General features: G+C 41.2%; 1 protein-coding gene across 6 annotated transcripts in view; it reads right to left on the bottom strand.

The window, feature by feature from the left end:
• The window catches only part of CSMD3 (CUB and Sushi multiple domains 3), a 1,548,521-nt gene that overhangs the window by 203,975 nt on the left and 1,326,769 nt on the right, over positions 1-17,777 (bottom strand). The window lies entirely within an intron of this gene.

The raw sequence follows: 17,777 nt of genomic DNA, 5'->3' as shown, positions 1-17,777 counted from the left end.
CATAAGGTCAGGGTGAAAAGTATTTGTCTCATGCTTTAACCTTTCACCGTTCAATCCTTACTAATGTAAGTACAGTAGCATTACTGACGCAGTTGCATTTGCTTAAAACGAATGCTACAGTACAGATGCAACGGACGTTATTCGAACGCTTCACGCGGTTTATACCTCGGAATACCCATGTCATGGCGCGTGATTTCTTCCAACTGTTCCACCTTAAGACGCGAGTGCAGGGGAGTGCAGAAAATGGCATTTTAGTGTTCTGGTTTTGAACACCTGAAATGTACACAGTAGCACAGTACTGTACACATTACAATTCATTCATTTCATTGCACACAAAGAAACAGAATCCATGAAATTCAAACAAAGCAACCGCGATAAATACAGGTGCCTGGTGTGATTGGCCGCGTTAATGCCGCGTGGAATACAGCAGAGCACACGGAAACATGATTTGTTTGAATAACGGCCGCTGCATCTGTATGTTTAATTAGAATGCCAATAAAGTTTATTTGATTTGAATACAAACATACCAAAATGTAAAAATTCGTGTTTGAAACTTTACAGTTTACACCACAAATATATATTTTAAAAACATATTAGTAAAAAAAAAACAGTTAAATGCAGACTCTAAGACATTACTTTTTAGACAAATAGTACAACAACAGATAGAAAAGTCATCTGATTTATTTCCCAATATGTGTCTGACAAGGCATAACAAAGGGAGCCACAGTGCTTCAACCGTGTTATTTTTGCTGCATGTTAACATGTACTGTATTAGTGAACATTTCCAGTCATGGTGTCTACTTACTAATGCTGAAAAGTGTGGACTGTGCTAAACAGTCGATGTTTTACAATGTGGCAATACTTACATATAAGTATATGTAAGTGTATTCTTATACTGTATGCTGAAAAGCTGTGAAATGCGGCAGAGATAAGCGCTTAGGGCTCCATGTTAAAATGAATAAAAAGTAAAGAGTGATACACTGGGCTCATTGGCATGTCATTACCCAGAATATGTGAAGAGATAATGGGGAAAGGCGGGTTTGTTGACCTGCCTGAGACATGCGCATGTACCCACGTTATATTCTTATTTGCTGTACACTGTACGGTGGAGGTTTTTTGTCACTTCTTTTTCCGACTGTAACTTTTTTAATGTCTGATTACAGTATACCCACTACCAGCAACACTTTGCATGGCCAGCAACCAACATCGCATTATTGAGACTCAGAAGGTAGAAAAATCTATCTGTGAGTAGGTTTACTGGCTTTGAACTTCTTTAACCCAGGCTGTGCAGAAAAAGCTGTGGGTTACAGCATTTTATAGGGGTTATTGTTAAAATGTACAAGAAGTAAAAAGTGAAACACTGAGTGCTCATTTTGTGTCATTACCCAGAATTCCTGGCTGTAGTGGATGCATTGAATGCTTAGAGATAATGGGAAAGACAGGTTTGAAGACATGCGAATGTACCCACAAGTGGTATTTATATTGGATTAAACCTAATACTAAAATAAAATGTCAAAATATTTTTATAGTACGTAGAAGAATGTTCACATACACAATGCATTAGCAATGGAGTGTAAATAATGTGTAGACAAAGAATATTTACCTGTATTTTAATACACAGCCTACTAAAATAGCTTTTTAAGATTTGTCTATTCTTGGTTACCATATGTCGTTTGGTGTTTTTAGTTTATTCTTATTTCTAGAGAAGGAATCTCCCCAGTTTGAATGAATATTGCAAGTGCATGTATCTCTCACTATATATCTTTTAAATGTGCCATACTGTAAGTTACAAAAAATCTTTAAAATCTACAGTGCTTAGTGTAAACATGATAATTGAGAAACGTAAAAAAAAAAAACATGATGTATTTTATTATCTTCTTAATATACATATTTACGATTCAGCTGGAGGAAGCTTTTTGGGTTGTTTCCAGTAATTTCCATTTTTTTTTATAATGATAATGCATTTGGATACAAGACATACCTATTTAATGGGTATTTTCTCTAGTTTTACTTTAACAATAAAAACTCATTGGATTTAATTGCAAACCAGTACAGCTGATTGTTGACATTTTCTGTGACATGCATTCTAATCTGTAGTACTTTGTTGTGCAAACATGAAATCTGTGATGGACAATTTTAAAAACAGTTTTTTGGTAATCTAGTTTCCTAAAACTATTTCCAAAACCTCTAAGGTCTGTATTTTTTCACTTGTATAACATTATAGTGTACTAAGCACTGTGTACATAGAACTATACATGCACAATAAGTCCCTGCTCCTCTGCTTCAAAGCTTCAAAGTCACTGTTATTGTTTTCAGAGTTAGTGGGGCAGATGTATAAACAAAAACAAAAAGAAACGGGGCACAATCATTGTTTTTGATGTATCAAAGAAAAAATCATATAGATTTAAATGGGATTTTTTTTATTTCATGCAGTTTTTTGCCCCAAATGTGCACCACATTTGCATTTATACAGTGCATATGCTCTTTAGTATTTACTCACTGAGCCACTTCTTCAGCAGTGATTTATAAATAATAGTTTTTTTAAGTCATTCGTTTTGTTGGCCCATCACAGCAATGTTTGATGAAGCAGTGGATGCAATATTTAGAGACTGACATATTTTCCCGTTTTTCTATGGTTTATTTTATATAAACATGAAATGTCAGGCAAAGCTAACCCTTTGTTTGTAGGAATTAACATGTTCCTGGGGGGGTTTATGCAATGAAAGTGTGGAAATAAAATGTAAATCCAACATTATTCAAACAATTGAACTCACAATAATATGGCAATACATTTGATTGACAGGGAATGTGCTTTTATATCAATCAACAGTATTAAAATACCCATACAAGCAAAAAAATTAAATTGTGTCTGCCAAACCCTTAAACCCTCTCAGAGTGACTTCAAATAAACAGTACCATTGAAATATATATATATATATTTATTGTAGAACGTATTAACTATATATAATAGCAAACAACATACAGTACACACCCACTTTTAACTAACAAGCTGATTTGAAATCTAAACTTCTCAAACTTCAATGTTTGATCGGAAGCCCAAGTCAAACTTTGCAACAAACGTTCAAATCCAAGTTAAATTCTGTAGTTCGAGAGAGGCTCCAACCGTAGATTTGATTTATCTTTTTTCTTTTTTTTTACCTTTTATTGAACTGGGAACATTTTTAGAGTTTGTGAACCAAAAATAACGTGCAAACGTTTGAAAAAAGTTCAATGTTTGAAAATTGTTTCCCCAGTTTTCGGAAAGAAGTGTATATCTTTCCATCACTTTTTACAAATTAAAAACCGAAATTGAATTCTGGAAAACGAAAATATTAAAAATAAAATTGTGATTATCCTAAATATGGATTAACTAACGTGACTCCTAACATCCAAACAGGGAGAAACTCATTATGGATTAATTGTAGAAATTAGTGTTATTGCTAAATAATTATCTTCCTTTGTAGTGCAGTTCTTGGAGGGAAGCCTTATTATGACCCGTTATGGTAATTAGAAGTCAAGAGTATGTAACCCCTCTTTTAATATTAAAATTAAACAAAATGGCCATGACATTGGATTGCTTCAAATTAAAAACTGTACACAATGTCAGTGATTCAAATCTACAAACGTACATTTTGCAAGTGCTATTTTAAAAGCACTTAATTATTCTTGAGATTATTCTCGTTTGCTTCAACTAACTTCAAAATATTATTATATTAGCTGTTACCTGTAGATGTTGCGAAATATTACGTGTGAAACACATTAATAACAATGTTTTTCATCAACATCGATGTACTTTAACGTTTAAGACTTGCAAAGAGCCAAAGAGTTCTCTCTCACTTCTATACTGTAGTGCCGACGAGTATTCTAAAACAGATCTAGGGCAATCCCCAACAAGACCCAGGTACATCCTGGGTACATGCTGGGTACACGCTGCAACATTTCAGTGACATTTCTGCAGACAGACTAATAGCCCATCGGATTAACAGCGGGGGTTCCTGGCAGTCCCCTTCAAACTAAATGGGACTGCCAGGGACCCCTGATGTGTTAATCTGATAGGCCAGTAGTCTCTCCAGAAATGTCACTGAAATGTTTGCAGCATGTACCCAGCATGTACCTGGATCTTGTTGGTGATAGCCCCAGATTTTCCAAGGCAAGTTTTACAATACTCGTCGGCGCACCTGTATGTTTATAGACATTGCAATACATAGTACTTTTTTTAAAATCAAACTCACCAAATGATATCCTTTGTTGTAAGTGCTGTTATTCTGGTTATAAATTAATTGCTGAATGAGCTCTATGGTTAAGTTTTGTAGATAGAATGGCATTTAATTACGGATTTATTTCAGGTAAACTTTGGTAAATTAATTAATCAGTGTTTAAAAAAAATAATAGTCACATGATGTGTCAGTGAATTTTTCAAACTGCTCAATACTAGAGATGGGCGAACCAGTCCAAATCCGCTACCCTGGATTGTTTTGACTAAATCCATCCCCACCCCCAGTCCCCACCAAGATTTGTCTGTAGATTGGATAGTAAAAAAGTCGGGCAGATTAATTGAAATCTGTCACTGACTATAATCCTGATGGATTTTTAGGAGAGAGAGACTTTTAAAATACATGCCTGTATTTTGAGGAAAAATGTGTATTATATGCTGAAAAAGGAGCTCACAGAGGTACCTGGCTGGGAGATATGCTAATGGCCATGACCTAATATTTAAATTAGTCTATATAGAGTTGATAAGCCTAAAGCACCAACTGAATGACTAGAATGGTGTCAGACCCAACAGAGCAAGAACCCAAAACCACAGATGTTCTAGGCTGCAACTCTAACAGTGTGAGCTGATGGGTAGCTGATGGGTAGCTGATGGGTAGCTGATGGGTAGCTGATGGGTAGCTGATGGGTAGCTGATGGGTAGCTGATGGGTAGCTGATGGGTAGCTGATGGGTAGCATTATATATGTATGTATGTATGTATGTCTTTATTTATATAGCACCAGTGGCGTAGCTAGACATGTGCGGGCCCCCGGGCAAAACAAATGACAGATCACTGCTTAGTAAATATGGACCACTGTCTTTATGCTTTATAAGATTAGAAGTACGACCTCAAGACACCAGCACACTATGTAACTATGTAACTATGTTATATTACTCTTTTTTCATCTGCTTTATTTGCCGTGCTTCCCCTTGTTTTTACTTGTGTGTGTCAGAAAACATGTGTTTTATTTAATATCACATTGCCTCAGTAACTCAAAGTCCTCAGTACATATTATTACTCTGTGCTTGAAGTTCTTTCAATGTTATAATATTAAAAAAAATATCCCTTAGATGTATTCTAGTTGAAGACAGTGGGCACGGCTAGTTTTTAGCTGGTTTAACTCACAATACTAGAGCTGTGGCCTAGAAAACTCGTGGTTTGTGGGTTCTAGTCCTGTTATGTCTAAAACCATTCCAGTCAGTAAGTTGGTGTATTAAGTATAAAACTCTGTATAGCTGGCATGGGAATCTCTCTCTCCCTTCCTCCCTCCCTCCACCCTTCCCCCCTCCACCCTTCCCCCCTCCACCCCTCCCCCCCTCCACCCGTCCCCCCCACCACCCCTCCCCCCTCCCCCCCTCCACCCCTCCCCCCTTCTCCTCCCCCCCTCCCTCCTCCCCTCCTCCCTCCTCCCCTCCCCCCTCCCTCATCCCAAAAGGAGCTGACTGATCTGAGGCTTATGTATGGTAAATGGAAACATGTATAATAACTTTCTTTTGTATCATAGGTCAAACAAATCTTATTACCTTAAATGTGCAACCACTTAACAAGAAATCAATACAGAAATTGAAAGCACTCATAAATAAGCAAAACTCTTTATAAACGTCTCCTTAAAAATAATATAACATACAGGACACTGGGTCTACTGAAGTTAATAAATTGACAAACTAGGCAGTTTGAATGCACAAATTTAGCAGATGGGATATACTGTGAGGTTACCTCTTATATGGAAATGACCTAAATGCCCCTGAATTTCTATTCATACCATATTCACTAAATAGTAGTAGGAAATCCTTCTCAAACATTATGCTACCTATAGATCAGGGTGTGCAAACTGGGGGGCGTGGGATTTTCTGGGGGGGTGAGGCCTCTTCCTGATCTCAGCCGGCTCCTTGGGTGACACGTCACCATGAAAACGAGACTTTAAATGTCTATAAGGGATCTGTCTGAACATCCAGGAAGTGACATCACCTGGTCTGAAGCTAACACAGCCATCCTGCTTCCTGGAAAATCCTGCCCTTACTCCCCTGATAGGAAATAAGCCTCTCTTTGGCTCTCATTGTCAGCAGCTGCCTCTGGTTTTAAATAGGAGGCAGTTGCTACGAGTCTTTGCTCGTGCAAATTACTGGTTACCTTGTCGTGTCTGAGCTCTCCCATGTCTTTGTTTTGCCTGCTGCCTGTCTTGACCTTAGAACTGAATCTGACTACCCCTTGCCTGCCGCCTGCCTCGAAGTCAGAACAGGGCTTGACTACCCTTTGCCTGCCACCTGCCTCGACCTTGGAACCGGACCAGACTACCTTTTGCCTGCCACCTGCCTCAACCACGGAACGTACCTGATTACCCTTGCATCCCAGGCCTCTGATCCCAGGCCAAGGTCAGTGTATTACTCCCTACCACTGCCCTGCGGGTCCGTATTCTTTTTTGCAGTCAGCAACGTTACACGCTGCACGAGCCACGCAATGGACCCCGCAGAGATTGCGAATGCCGTTACCCGTCAGGCCCAGCATCTGGGCACCCATGCCACCCATCTAGCTACGGTGGATCAGAAACTAGATTCAATCTCCGCTACACTGCAGACCCTGTGCAGCCACCACAGTACCCCCAGAGTGACTCCATTAATGCCAACGCCTTTAGCTAGTGACGCTGCACAAGTATCAGTGGTCCTAAGGGAGCCTCGGAACCGTACTCCTGTCGGCTATGGAGGGCTCCCCTCGGCTTGCAGAGGATTCCTGAACCAGTGCCAGGTGCAATTCGACACACAACCGTCATAATTTTCTGCCCACCGCTCTCGAGTGGCATATATCTTCTCATTCCTCATGGATGAAGCATTAGCTTGGGCGTCACCTCTTTATGAAAAAAATTCCGTCGCCTTCATGCAAGCCTTCCAGACAATCTTTGATACCCCCGGTCGTGCGGCTTCTGCTGAATTTGCACTACTACAGTTGGTGTTTTGCAACACAAATCCATCCACTGGATGTCATCAATTCCCCAGCGATCAATGTGGTTCTAGGACTTCCCTGGCTACGCACCCACAATCCCCAGATCGACTGCATTGAGGCAGATAATAATTTGGGGATCTGCCTGCCATGGCAAATGTCTTTCACCCTGTCATCCTGTGTTTACTCTTCTGCTACAGGCACTGGAGGATTTACCCAGTCTCATGGCCTGTTAGTATGACCTTAAGTGGGTCTTCGACAAGAGGCAGGCTGAAGAATTACCTGTACATCGACCGTTTGATGGTGCGATCGATCTCCTTCCTGGAATGACTCCCCTCATGGACGTGCGTATCCTCTTTCTGAACTGGAGACCAAGGCAATGAGGACCTACATTGATGAGAACCTAAGGTGAGGATTCATTCACAAATCCTGTTCTCCTGCTGGTGCAGGCTTTTTCTTTGTGGCAAAGAAGGATGGATCATTGAGACCCTGTATTGATTATCGGGGTTTGAATAAAATTACTGTCAAGAACTGGTATCCTCTTCCTCTGATCTCTGAACTCTTTGATCTTTTTCGTAGTGCAACAGTTTTTACCAAGCTCAAATTAAGAGGGGCTTATAACCTTATAAGAATAAGGCAGTGTGACGAGTGGAAAACGGCTTTCAACACATGCAATAGCCACTACGAGTACTTGGTGATGCCCTTCGGCCTATGCAATGCACCCGCAGTGTTCCAGTTCTTCGTGAACTAAATTTTCAGAGACATGTTAGACTCCTCGGTTATCGTATACCTTGATGATATCCTCATCTATTCTAAAACCTGGAACAGCAGCATCAGCAGGTGAGGGTGGTCCTTAATTGCCTCCTGGTGAACAATCTCTTCGCTAAATTCAAGAAGTGCGAATTCGAGAAATTCCGTTTTTCTTTTCTCGGATCATCTTTGCCCAGGGCTTAGAAATGGATCCTGCCAATGTTGCTGCTGTTGTGGACTGGCCAGTACCTAAGGGATTAAAAGCCATCCAGAGATTCTTGGGTTTCACAAATTGTACAGGTGATTCATTCAGGATTTTTCCAAAATCGTTGCACCCATCACACCCATGACAATAAAACAGGCAGATCACATGAACTGGTCTCCGAAGGCTCAGGCGGCTTTTCTGAAGCTCAAGAAACTTTTTTCCTCTGCACCCATCCTGAAACACCCGATCCTCGTCATCCTTTCATCATCAAAGTAGATGCCTCTGACGTTGGAGCAGGTGCAGTCCTGTCACAGAGAAGTAAGTTTCAAGGTCGGTTATATCCGTGTTCCTTCTTCTCTAAGAAGTTTTCTCCTGCAGAACACAACTACGATGTGGGCAATCGTGAACTTCTAGCTGTTATAATGGCTCTGGAGGAATGGAGACACCTTCTTAAGGGAAATGCCGTACCAGTTACAATTTATATGGACCATAAAAACTTGGAATACCTCAAGGGGGTACACAGGTTAAACACTCACCAGGCTAGATGGGCACTCTTTTATAGTCGCTTTAATGACGTGATATCCTACAGCCCGGGTCCCAAAAATGTAAAGGCGGATGCCCTATCATGACGGTTCTCCATGTATGACACTGATTCGACAGACAAAGGCCCCATCATTCCCTCATCTAAGATTGTGTCTGCTATTTCGATTCTTCATCATATACAAAAAGCCCAGACCAAGGCTGCTGCTGGAATAACCATTCCCCCATCCAAACTTTTCGTTCCATCTCTCCATCGAAAAGTTTGGATGGGGGTTCTTCGATGGGGACATGAATCCATGCTCGCAGGACACCCAGGGGTTCGGAAAACATGTGAGCTCCTGGAGAGGACCTTTTGGTGGCCAGAATTAAAAACCGAGGTACAGGACTTCGTCTCGGCCTGCAGTTTGTATGCCCAAACTAAGGTTCCTCTAACACATCCTTGTGGCTTCTGCAGCCACTGTCTATGCCCTCCAGTTCTTTGATGCACCTTTCCATGGACTTTATTGTGGAAATTCCCCCCTCTCAAGGCATGACTACGATTTTGGTTATTGTGGGTCGTTTTACAAAACAGGCTTATTTTGTACCCCTAAAAAAGCTTCCTTCCTCCCCGGAACTGGCAGACATCATCACCAAGACGTTATTTCATCTCCAAGGACTGCCTTAACAGATTGTCTCAGACAGGGGGTCTCAGTTCGTCTCAAAATTTTGGAAGGCCTTCTGCAGGCTTATGGATTGATCTCCATTTCTCATCTGCTTACCACCCATAATCTAATGGGCAAACTGAGCACACCAATCAATCCCTGGAGCAATACCTCAGATGCTGTACAAATTAACATCAGAATGATTGGGCAGAGCTCTTACCACCAGCAGAGTTTGCCCGCAATAGTCTATCACATGACTCCCTGGGCTGTTCCCCATTTTTCACAACTTGGGGTTACCATCCCCATACACTTCCCCTTCATTCTCCACCAGTAGATATCCCAGTGGTGGATACCAGGGCACAGAATTTGCAGGACCTTTCAAAGGGGATTCAGGCAACCCTTCGCTCGTCTACCGAGAGACAAAGAAATCAGCCGATAAGCACCGGAGGCCATCACACCTATAGTCCGTCGGGTATAAGGTATGGCATTCAAGGCGAAAAATACATTTATGCCAGCCTTTTGCTAAACTTGGACCACGATACATTGGTCCATACAGCATCATCCGGAACATTAATGAAGTCACCTTTCAGCTGGAGCTCCCGTCATCTTTAAAAATTCCCACCACTTTCCATGTGTCTCTCCTGAAACCTGTGGTGAGGAATCACTTTTCTGATTACCCTTCCCCTCCTAGTCCAGTAAATGTTGAGGGTCAAATTGAATACGAAGTGTGGCAGATATTTGACTCTCGTAACTCGAGAGGATCGATTCAATATATGGTTGATTGGAAGGGGTATGGTCCTGAGGAAAGGAGCTGCGTGAAGTCTCAGGATTTTCATGCTCCAGCTCTAGTCAAAACGTTTCATCATCGTCAGCCAGAAAAACCAGGACCTGGTTGCCCTGGAGTTCGACCCTAAACGGAGGGATACTATAAGGGATCTGTCTGAACATCGAGGAAGTGACATCACCTGGTACAAAGCTAGAACAGCCATCCTGCTTCCTGGCAAATCCTGCCCTTACTCCCCTGACAGGAAATCAGCCTCTCTTTGGCTCTCATTGCCATCAGCTGCCTCTGGCCTTAAATAGCAGGCAGCTACTACTGGTCTTTACTCGTGCAAAGTACTGGTTTCCTTGTCCGGTCTGAGCTATCCTTTGCCTTTGTTTTGCCTGCTGCCTGTCTTGACCTTGGAACTGAATATGACTACCCCTTACCCGCCTTTGCCTCGGAACCGGACATGACTACACTTTGCCTGCTGCCTGCCTTGACCTCGGAACGGACCTGACTATCCTTTGCCTGCCGCCTTGTTCGACCCCAGAACATACCTGATTACCTCCACATCCCAGGCCTCTGATCCCAGGCCAAGGTCAGTGTATTTCTCCCTACCTCTGCCCTGCGGGTCCATATCCTGTTTTGCAGTCATCAACATTACAATGACACCGTGGGGCAAATGGCAACGCAACGTCACATGAAGTTGTGATGTCGTATGACACCACCGATGCCAGAGAGCTGGTAAGGAAAGGTGGCATGAGCAGGTGGGGAGCAGACAGGGGGGCTCAATCAGAAAAGTGTGCGCACCCCTGCTGTAGATCATCCCGTCTCAGTAAGTTTTCTACTGCTAACAATTCAAATATTCTCTCCTGCTTATGGAAATGTAGGATTGTACTATAATAGTAAAGTATGAATGGTTAAATATTTCAAGGACCCAATTGTAAGCAAAAGGTAGCTTATTATCATTTGTTTTGTTACAATTATATTTATATATTACATGTATAATTATTATTATACATGATTATTGTTGACCTAATCACTTTTCTTTCACCCTTAATACTTCAAACAAAACATTCACTTATTCATTGCAACATACAGTATACTGTATCATTACCTAACATTTGTAAGTACTTGTTAACATTTGTTAGTAAAAACGTGTATACTGTTGTTGTGATTGCAGTTTTGAAAACCAAAGTTTGAAGCTTTTCCTATTGGTTTCAATGGAGAAATACCACACCATTAAGAAAATATGGCTACTATATGGTATCTTCAAATGAAGTGGACATTACAATGAACTGTCATAGGACAGCTGTTAAAAAGGAGTGTTGACACTGAAGAATTCTCCTTAGTAAGTGACATGATAAATTGAAAATAAAATTCAGATTATTCCTGAAGACACTAATTTCATTGCGTTTTGATAAGATTTCCTATCCAATGTTATCTGCTATTAAGACATTGAAACTCATAGAAAATAAAATACAAGCAGATATCCAGAAATCTCTTAGCATAAAAAGAAAATACTAATTTTTGTTGACCGCACTCATAATTATTACTGTATGTCCAGAACGTCTTTCATACACATATTTCAAAGGTATGGGTGCATTTTGTGTAAATACAGTACAAACTATTACATTACATTTACTACAAATGTATGAATAATAAAAGCGCATAACATGGCCCACTTGCACCAAGGGTCATGTCTCCCTTCCTCTATTAGTCAGGGTTTTTCAGTTTACAGAAAATGCTTATGTTTTTCTCTACATAAATTAAGGAATACAGGTATCATTTTAGTACAAACACAAACTGGGCCTGCCCCTCACCCTATATGGAACACCTGTACATGTGAATAATTAGTAAAGGTGGTGCATGAGGGAAGAAAACAACTGTATTGTATCAACTATGTGAAACCAGGGTATCACATGAAAGAATCCCTCTTAATATGCACTCTACCTATGTTGTGATAAATCCCACATTAGATGCCATTCGAGTCAATAGCAGTTAATGTAATATTGGAGGTTATTTAACCTCCTCACAGATCTGCAAGGTTTAAAATTACTTCACTTATGTTTTTCTAAGTTGCTCTTAATAGAAAATATCACTCTCTTATCTGTCATAACAAGCTTCTCAACATTATGCATGTGATACAGTAATTCTCTGATTATATACTAACATAGCAAATGAGCAATGGATTATTATCCTTGACATAAGCACTTGATGCCATTATGTTTCTCAGCAGTTTTAATGACAATGGAAATCGACAGGTGTGTCCTGAATCATGCTCTATGCCACAAAAATACTTTTAATAGATTCCCATCTTGTTCCTGATGAGGTATTCAATATTTAATTTTTTTTTTACTTAAAAGTTATTCAAATTATGGAGCTTTTTGTGCAATTTCTTTTTGTGAACAGTGATTGGGGTCTGAATATATATAGTAGTTTATGTATCTAGGAAGAAATTGTTGGCCATATGTACTAAATGCTCTACATGACCCTTGTAACGCTCAATTCTTGCCCCTTCCATGTATTCATCGACCCAGATAAACACAGACACCTTGTGTTAGGTACAAATGGCCACAGCCATTTATTAATCATAACCACCACCACCAGCAGAGCAGCTCCTAACATATACCTTCCAACCCCATATTAAAGATATCTAATGATATTTTTGAGAGATTAAATCATCCTCTTGATAAAGACCAACCTCCTTCTCCCTCCAATTTCTTATGCCAAACAGCAATGTACCCCAATTACCTTGCCAGATCTCCCCCTCCCCCCCTGTCGGTTGAGCTTCTTCTTACTCCTGTTTACTGCCTTCTAATCCTGAGCCCCACTACAAACCAGCTGTGACACATTTTACGACCACACCAAAACAGCCGACAGGAATGCTACTGGGCCACATACTTTAGGATTCCATTCATCAAATCCACCAACCTCATCTGGCCCAGATCATTTTCCCCAATATCCAGAATCAGACTATCCCAGGCCACCCTCCTTCTACTAGTCCACAGAATCAGTGGAAGAGCTTTCTCGCAAAATAAAACTGGGGACCCTAATATTGAGATCTTCCACCTACCCCCAAGCAAACCCAAACATGTCCCCTATGGCCTCCGCTCCACTAACCCCACAGCCCAGTTGACATATCAGTCACCACAGGCCATGCACACACCAACCTCCCCCCCAAAATAACAAAGACATTTAGCAGAATTTGACGCAACTGTTTTTTTTTTTTTAATTAAAACCCAAACTACTTAATCAAGTTTAACGTAATGTAGCTCTCAAAACGATTTTTCTCCCATCTCCCAATTTTCTTTATAATTTTTTTGCCCTGACCCAAATGGGCTGCCTTCATTGCTGTCACAATCTGAAAGGAGTGAGAGCCAAAAAAAAACGGGGTTTAACCCTGCCACACCCAAACAGCTCTCTTAAACTCTAACAAAATGGAATCTTGTCAGCGGCTCACCCCCTTTGTGTAGTAGAAACGAGGGCCACCCTTGTGGCCAAATCACCAGATAATCAGCCACCAGCCCCACCGAACACAGCACATTACCTTCCACCTTCTTTGACACCACCCAAACTCCTTTGCCTTTCTGGTGCATTTTTTACCTAATTGAAAAAACAGATTAAGCCTTCCAACCAAAACATTGTCTTCCCTCAAAACATCTTGAATGTAATGCAAAATCCTAACAAAAACCCATTCCACTGAAGCTTAGCTCCCACTTTGTTTGGGTAAATGTCAAGTCAATAACCCATCTCATATACTGTACCCTCATGGGAGTTGTTGCCTTTCTTAGTAGTGTTTCTCCCTGCAAAAAAAAAAACATTTTCTAGCCTACCATTTCCAAAAACATCTGGAGGTATTGTGCCCTTTCTCTCCTCAGGACAAGCGCTCATGCTTGAAGCGGCAAGATGGTCCCTATTTGCAATTGCTTTGATTGAAAGCGCAACACACTCCTTACCTCAGAGTGATTCACTGCCCTCAGTACCCTATGCTGCCAACCAGACCTTGAAAGGGTGATGGATGCTGCAGAATAATTTCTACAACCACATGTGTATATCCTTCAGGTCCTACCTCCCATGCTTCTTCCCTGCAAATGCTTTCTGAAACCCTTGTCATACTTCCCCTAAGTGACCGTCCTGTACACCTTATACTCTTCTGCCTGCCACCCTAACTCTGCCCCCTCACTTCCTGAACAGGCCTCTTCCCACATGCACCTATTTAGCTCACACTTTTTGACCTCACACTGCTGCTGGGCCTGAGCCACTCCAGGGGGCGGGACCTCTGATGGGTCCATCGATCCAACCTGCTGCCTGCGCTGGAACTTCCAGGATTCACACATGGCACCACTCACCCACGGTCCGACAGACCCCCCATGCTTCTTGATCCAACCTGCTTTCAATGTTAGTGCCATACTGTTTAGGCTCTTGTAGAGCTGGAATAAAAGCCTCTCTTACTCTGTAGAGAGGGCCATCACTGTCTTAGCCTCTAACTAATATGTCCAGGTCACTTCCTCCATCTGCACATCTCTGCCTGATCTTCACTTGGGGCCCATTCTGGAACTTCAAACTGCAGCAGCTTAAACATTTTTGGGAGGTGATCTGGATGAGTAACGAGGTAGACACGTGCCAACCACTTCTTAAATAACCTATTCATCTCTCATCCTCCACTCCCCCAATCATAGCAATCCAGGGCCTCTTGCACCAAGGGTCATGTCTCCCTTCCTCTATTAGTCAGGGTTTTTCAGTTTACAGAAAATGCTTATGTTTTTCTCTACATAAATTAAGGAATACAGGTATCATTTTAGTACAAACACAAACTGGGCCTGCCACTCACCCTATATGGAACACCTGTACATGTGAATAATTAGTAAAGGTGGTGCATGAGGGAAGAAAACAACTGTATTGTATCAACTACACTGGCGACACACTTTATTCGAGCTCGGCTAGTCCCACGAATTCGGGTATACCCGGGTGTATTGAGGTTTGTGACTGTTTTCTGCCCGAGTGCATTGGGTTATTTTCCAGGCAGGGATTGAAGCATTTTATTCCCGCTGGCTGCAATACTGCACAGTATATATATATATATACTGCATTACAATTCATGAATTTATGCCATCTGGTAGACACGCGAAGCATTGCAGCCTATTAAATCCTAATCATTATCATTTAACAGATCAGCCGCCCGTCAGCCAGGCATGAACCCAGGCTGGGAAGGCAAACGCAACGGGGCTTGTCAGAGGTGAGGAGCGGCGCATTCCAGGTATCTGCCAGGTACATACTGGGTATTTGCTCGAATAAAGTGTGTCGGTGCAGTATGTGAAACCAGGGTATCACATGAAAGAATCCCTCTTAATATGCACTCTACCTATGTTGTGATGAATATTGCTGAACCTGTAACATATCACAATGACAAGGGAGTAATATAGGTTGCGAGAGACCCCATTAATATAAAACTAAATAATACAATTTTATTAACATCTAATCCAATATAAAATGTGACATATAAGTGAATATGTATAATGTAAATAAAATCCCCTCAGTGAAACCAGGACTAGATGTAGTATTGAATCAATAGAATAGGATTGGTGTAAATAATGAGGTCACTGGGTCAACAAGAACCAATGAATAACCACACGGTGGCACAATTGGCTATTATTGGTGACAGTGAACACAACACCTAATAAATAACCTATCTATTGAACTACGCGAGCGTGGAAACAACAGAGGAATACCAGGATAAGTCGGCCTCACAAATGAAAATGTTGCAACCATATAGTATGGAATAATGTGTGTGCTGACATAAGTGATGACATAGCGCCATATAGATATCACAGTCCACGATAGCGGTCTCTAAACGAATAAACACCCCCACACACACAACACAAAGAGGAGTGTGGCTGTATATGATGTATACTAAAGTCTAAACTGTATATAGCCAAGCACCCCCTATATGCATCACTCGTGTGAGGTTAGAATGATAGCTGCTGCCCAAAACGTATAGCTGCATAACAGATATCAGAAGGAAACAATAATGGTGGGGCTATCTCACCATCTATGGTACAAAAACCTATATGGTATTAGGTAACATCACCTGGGACAAAACCAGTAGTGGCTGACAATCCCCCTTTTTCTCATATAGTAGCGATGTATGAATACATGGAGATAACCCCACAGAAACCTCCTAGTCAAAGGTTGCAAACCATGAAATGCACAAAATGATAAGGCTGACGCCAGCGCTATACAACCCGCTTCCTCGTTGATTCCTCTGTTCTAGTCCGGTCACCGCGTGGATGTCAACTTCATGACGTCACAACAACCCGACGCACGTTTCCCGTGAACTTCGTCACACTTCTTCAGGGAGAGGAGGAGGAGTCTCAGCCTGCCCGATCTCAGGTCTTATATATCCAGTAACTTAATTATCTAAGTGGTTCCCTTGATGTTTGTAATGTTCATTCTATTCTGTATAGTATCATTAGCGCATCAATGGCAACTATGTAACTAAAATGTGTACAGGGAAAAGAATATATCAGTCAGTGATCGTATACAATTGTGACTGAGCTACATTGTAAAATAAAAGTGATAATAGTTAGCCACATGAAATGCAATGTGCCACATATAAGAACAATGTGGGCTTAGAAAGAAACTCCCTTGTCGTTGTGATATGTTTCAGGTTCAGCAATATTTATCACAACATAGGTAGAGTGCATATTAAGAGGGATTCTTTCATGTGATACCCTGGTTTCACATAGTTGATACATCATTTTAGTACAGCAAGGCCCGCTTCTCGGCGATCTGCTGATACGGCGGCACCTAGAAGGGGGCTGCCATGTCTTCTCAGAGGTCACGCATGTGCAGAACGGGCTGTTGCCGCTGGTGCGTATGCGCAGAACGTAGGTTGCGTGCGCCAAACGGAGGTCGCGCATGTGCACAAGTGGGAAATTGCCGGGTTGCACATGCGCACAGCTGAAAATCGCTGCTTCCGCTTTCTGGCGATTTTTACAATACGGCGGGCCCTTAGAAGGAACCCGCTGTATGCCCGGGGCCCTGCTGTAGCTATTTCTTCATACTGTGTTCAGTATCTTTTTACTTGCAGTTTTGGACTTTGCATTCATTCCATTCCTGAATTTCAGAAATGATAGTATCAATAATCCAATAGCTAGCAACCCGGAAATGTTATATAATTTGATATTTGGGAAGTTCAAACTGTCATGAATATTTGTCTGTTGCAGTAGTTTTGTGGTTTATTGTTGTTCAATATACTGCATATGGAGAATTTATGTAACTTCCTCAACTTGGGGTCTATTTAATAATGTCTTCCCAATGCACAACTGGGACAAACCAGTGCAACAAATAGCACCAAAGTATAGTATGAACTACCAGTTCTTCTTTAGAACCCCACACATATGTGTACAGTACATTGCAAACTTGGATTCCTGAACTAAATAGAAAATCTTCATGACTTTTTGGTAAGACAACAGACAGAATTCAAGTGAAGTATTAAATTCAAAGAAAATGTTGGCCTTATCATATGAAATGGTTTTATATCGTGTCAAATGTATGTATAAATGTTACAAATTAATGTTCTGTACTCCATATATTTTTTTATTGTGTAACATAACTTATAAATCAATTATGTACTATCAATATTAAGGAAACCCTGAACACCAAAATGTATCTTGGTCATTGAATC

Source organism: Ascaphus truei, chromosome 2 (genome assembly GCF_040206685.1).
Source record: "Ascaphus truei isolate aAscTru1 chromosome 2, aAscTru1.hap1, whole genome shotgun sequence".
Classification (NCBI taxonomy): domain Eukaryota; kingdom Metazoa; phylum Chordata; class Amphibia; order Anura; family Ascaphidae; genus Ascaphus; species Ascaphus truei.
Note: the sequence above shows the minus strand (reverse complement) of the source record. Positions and strands in the feature narration are given on the sequence as shown.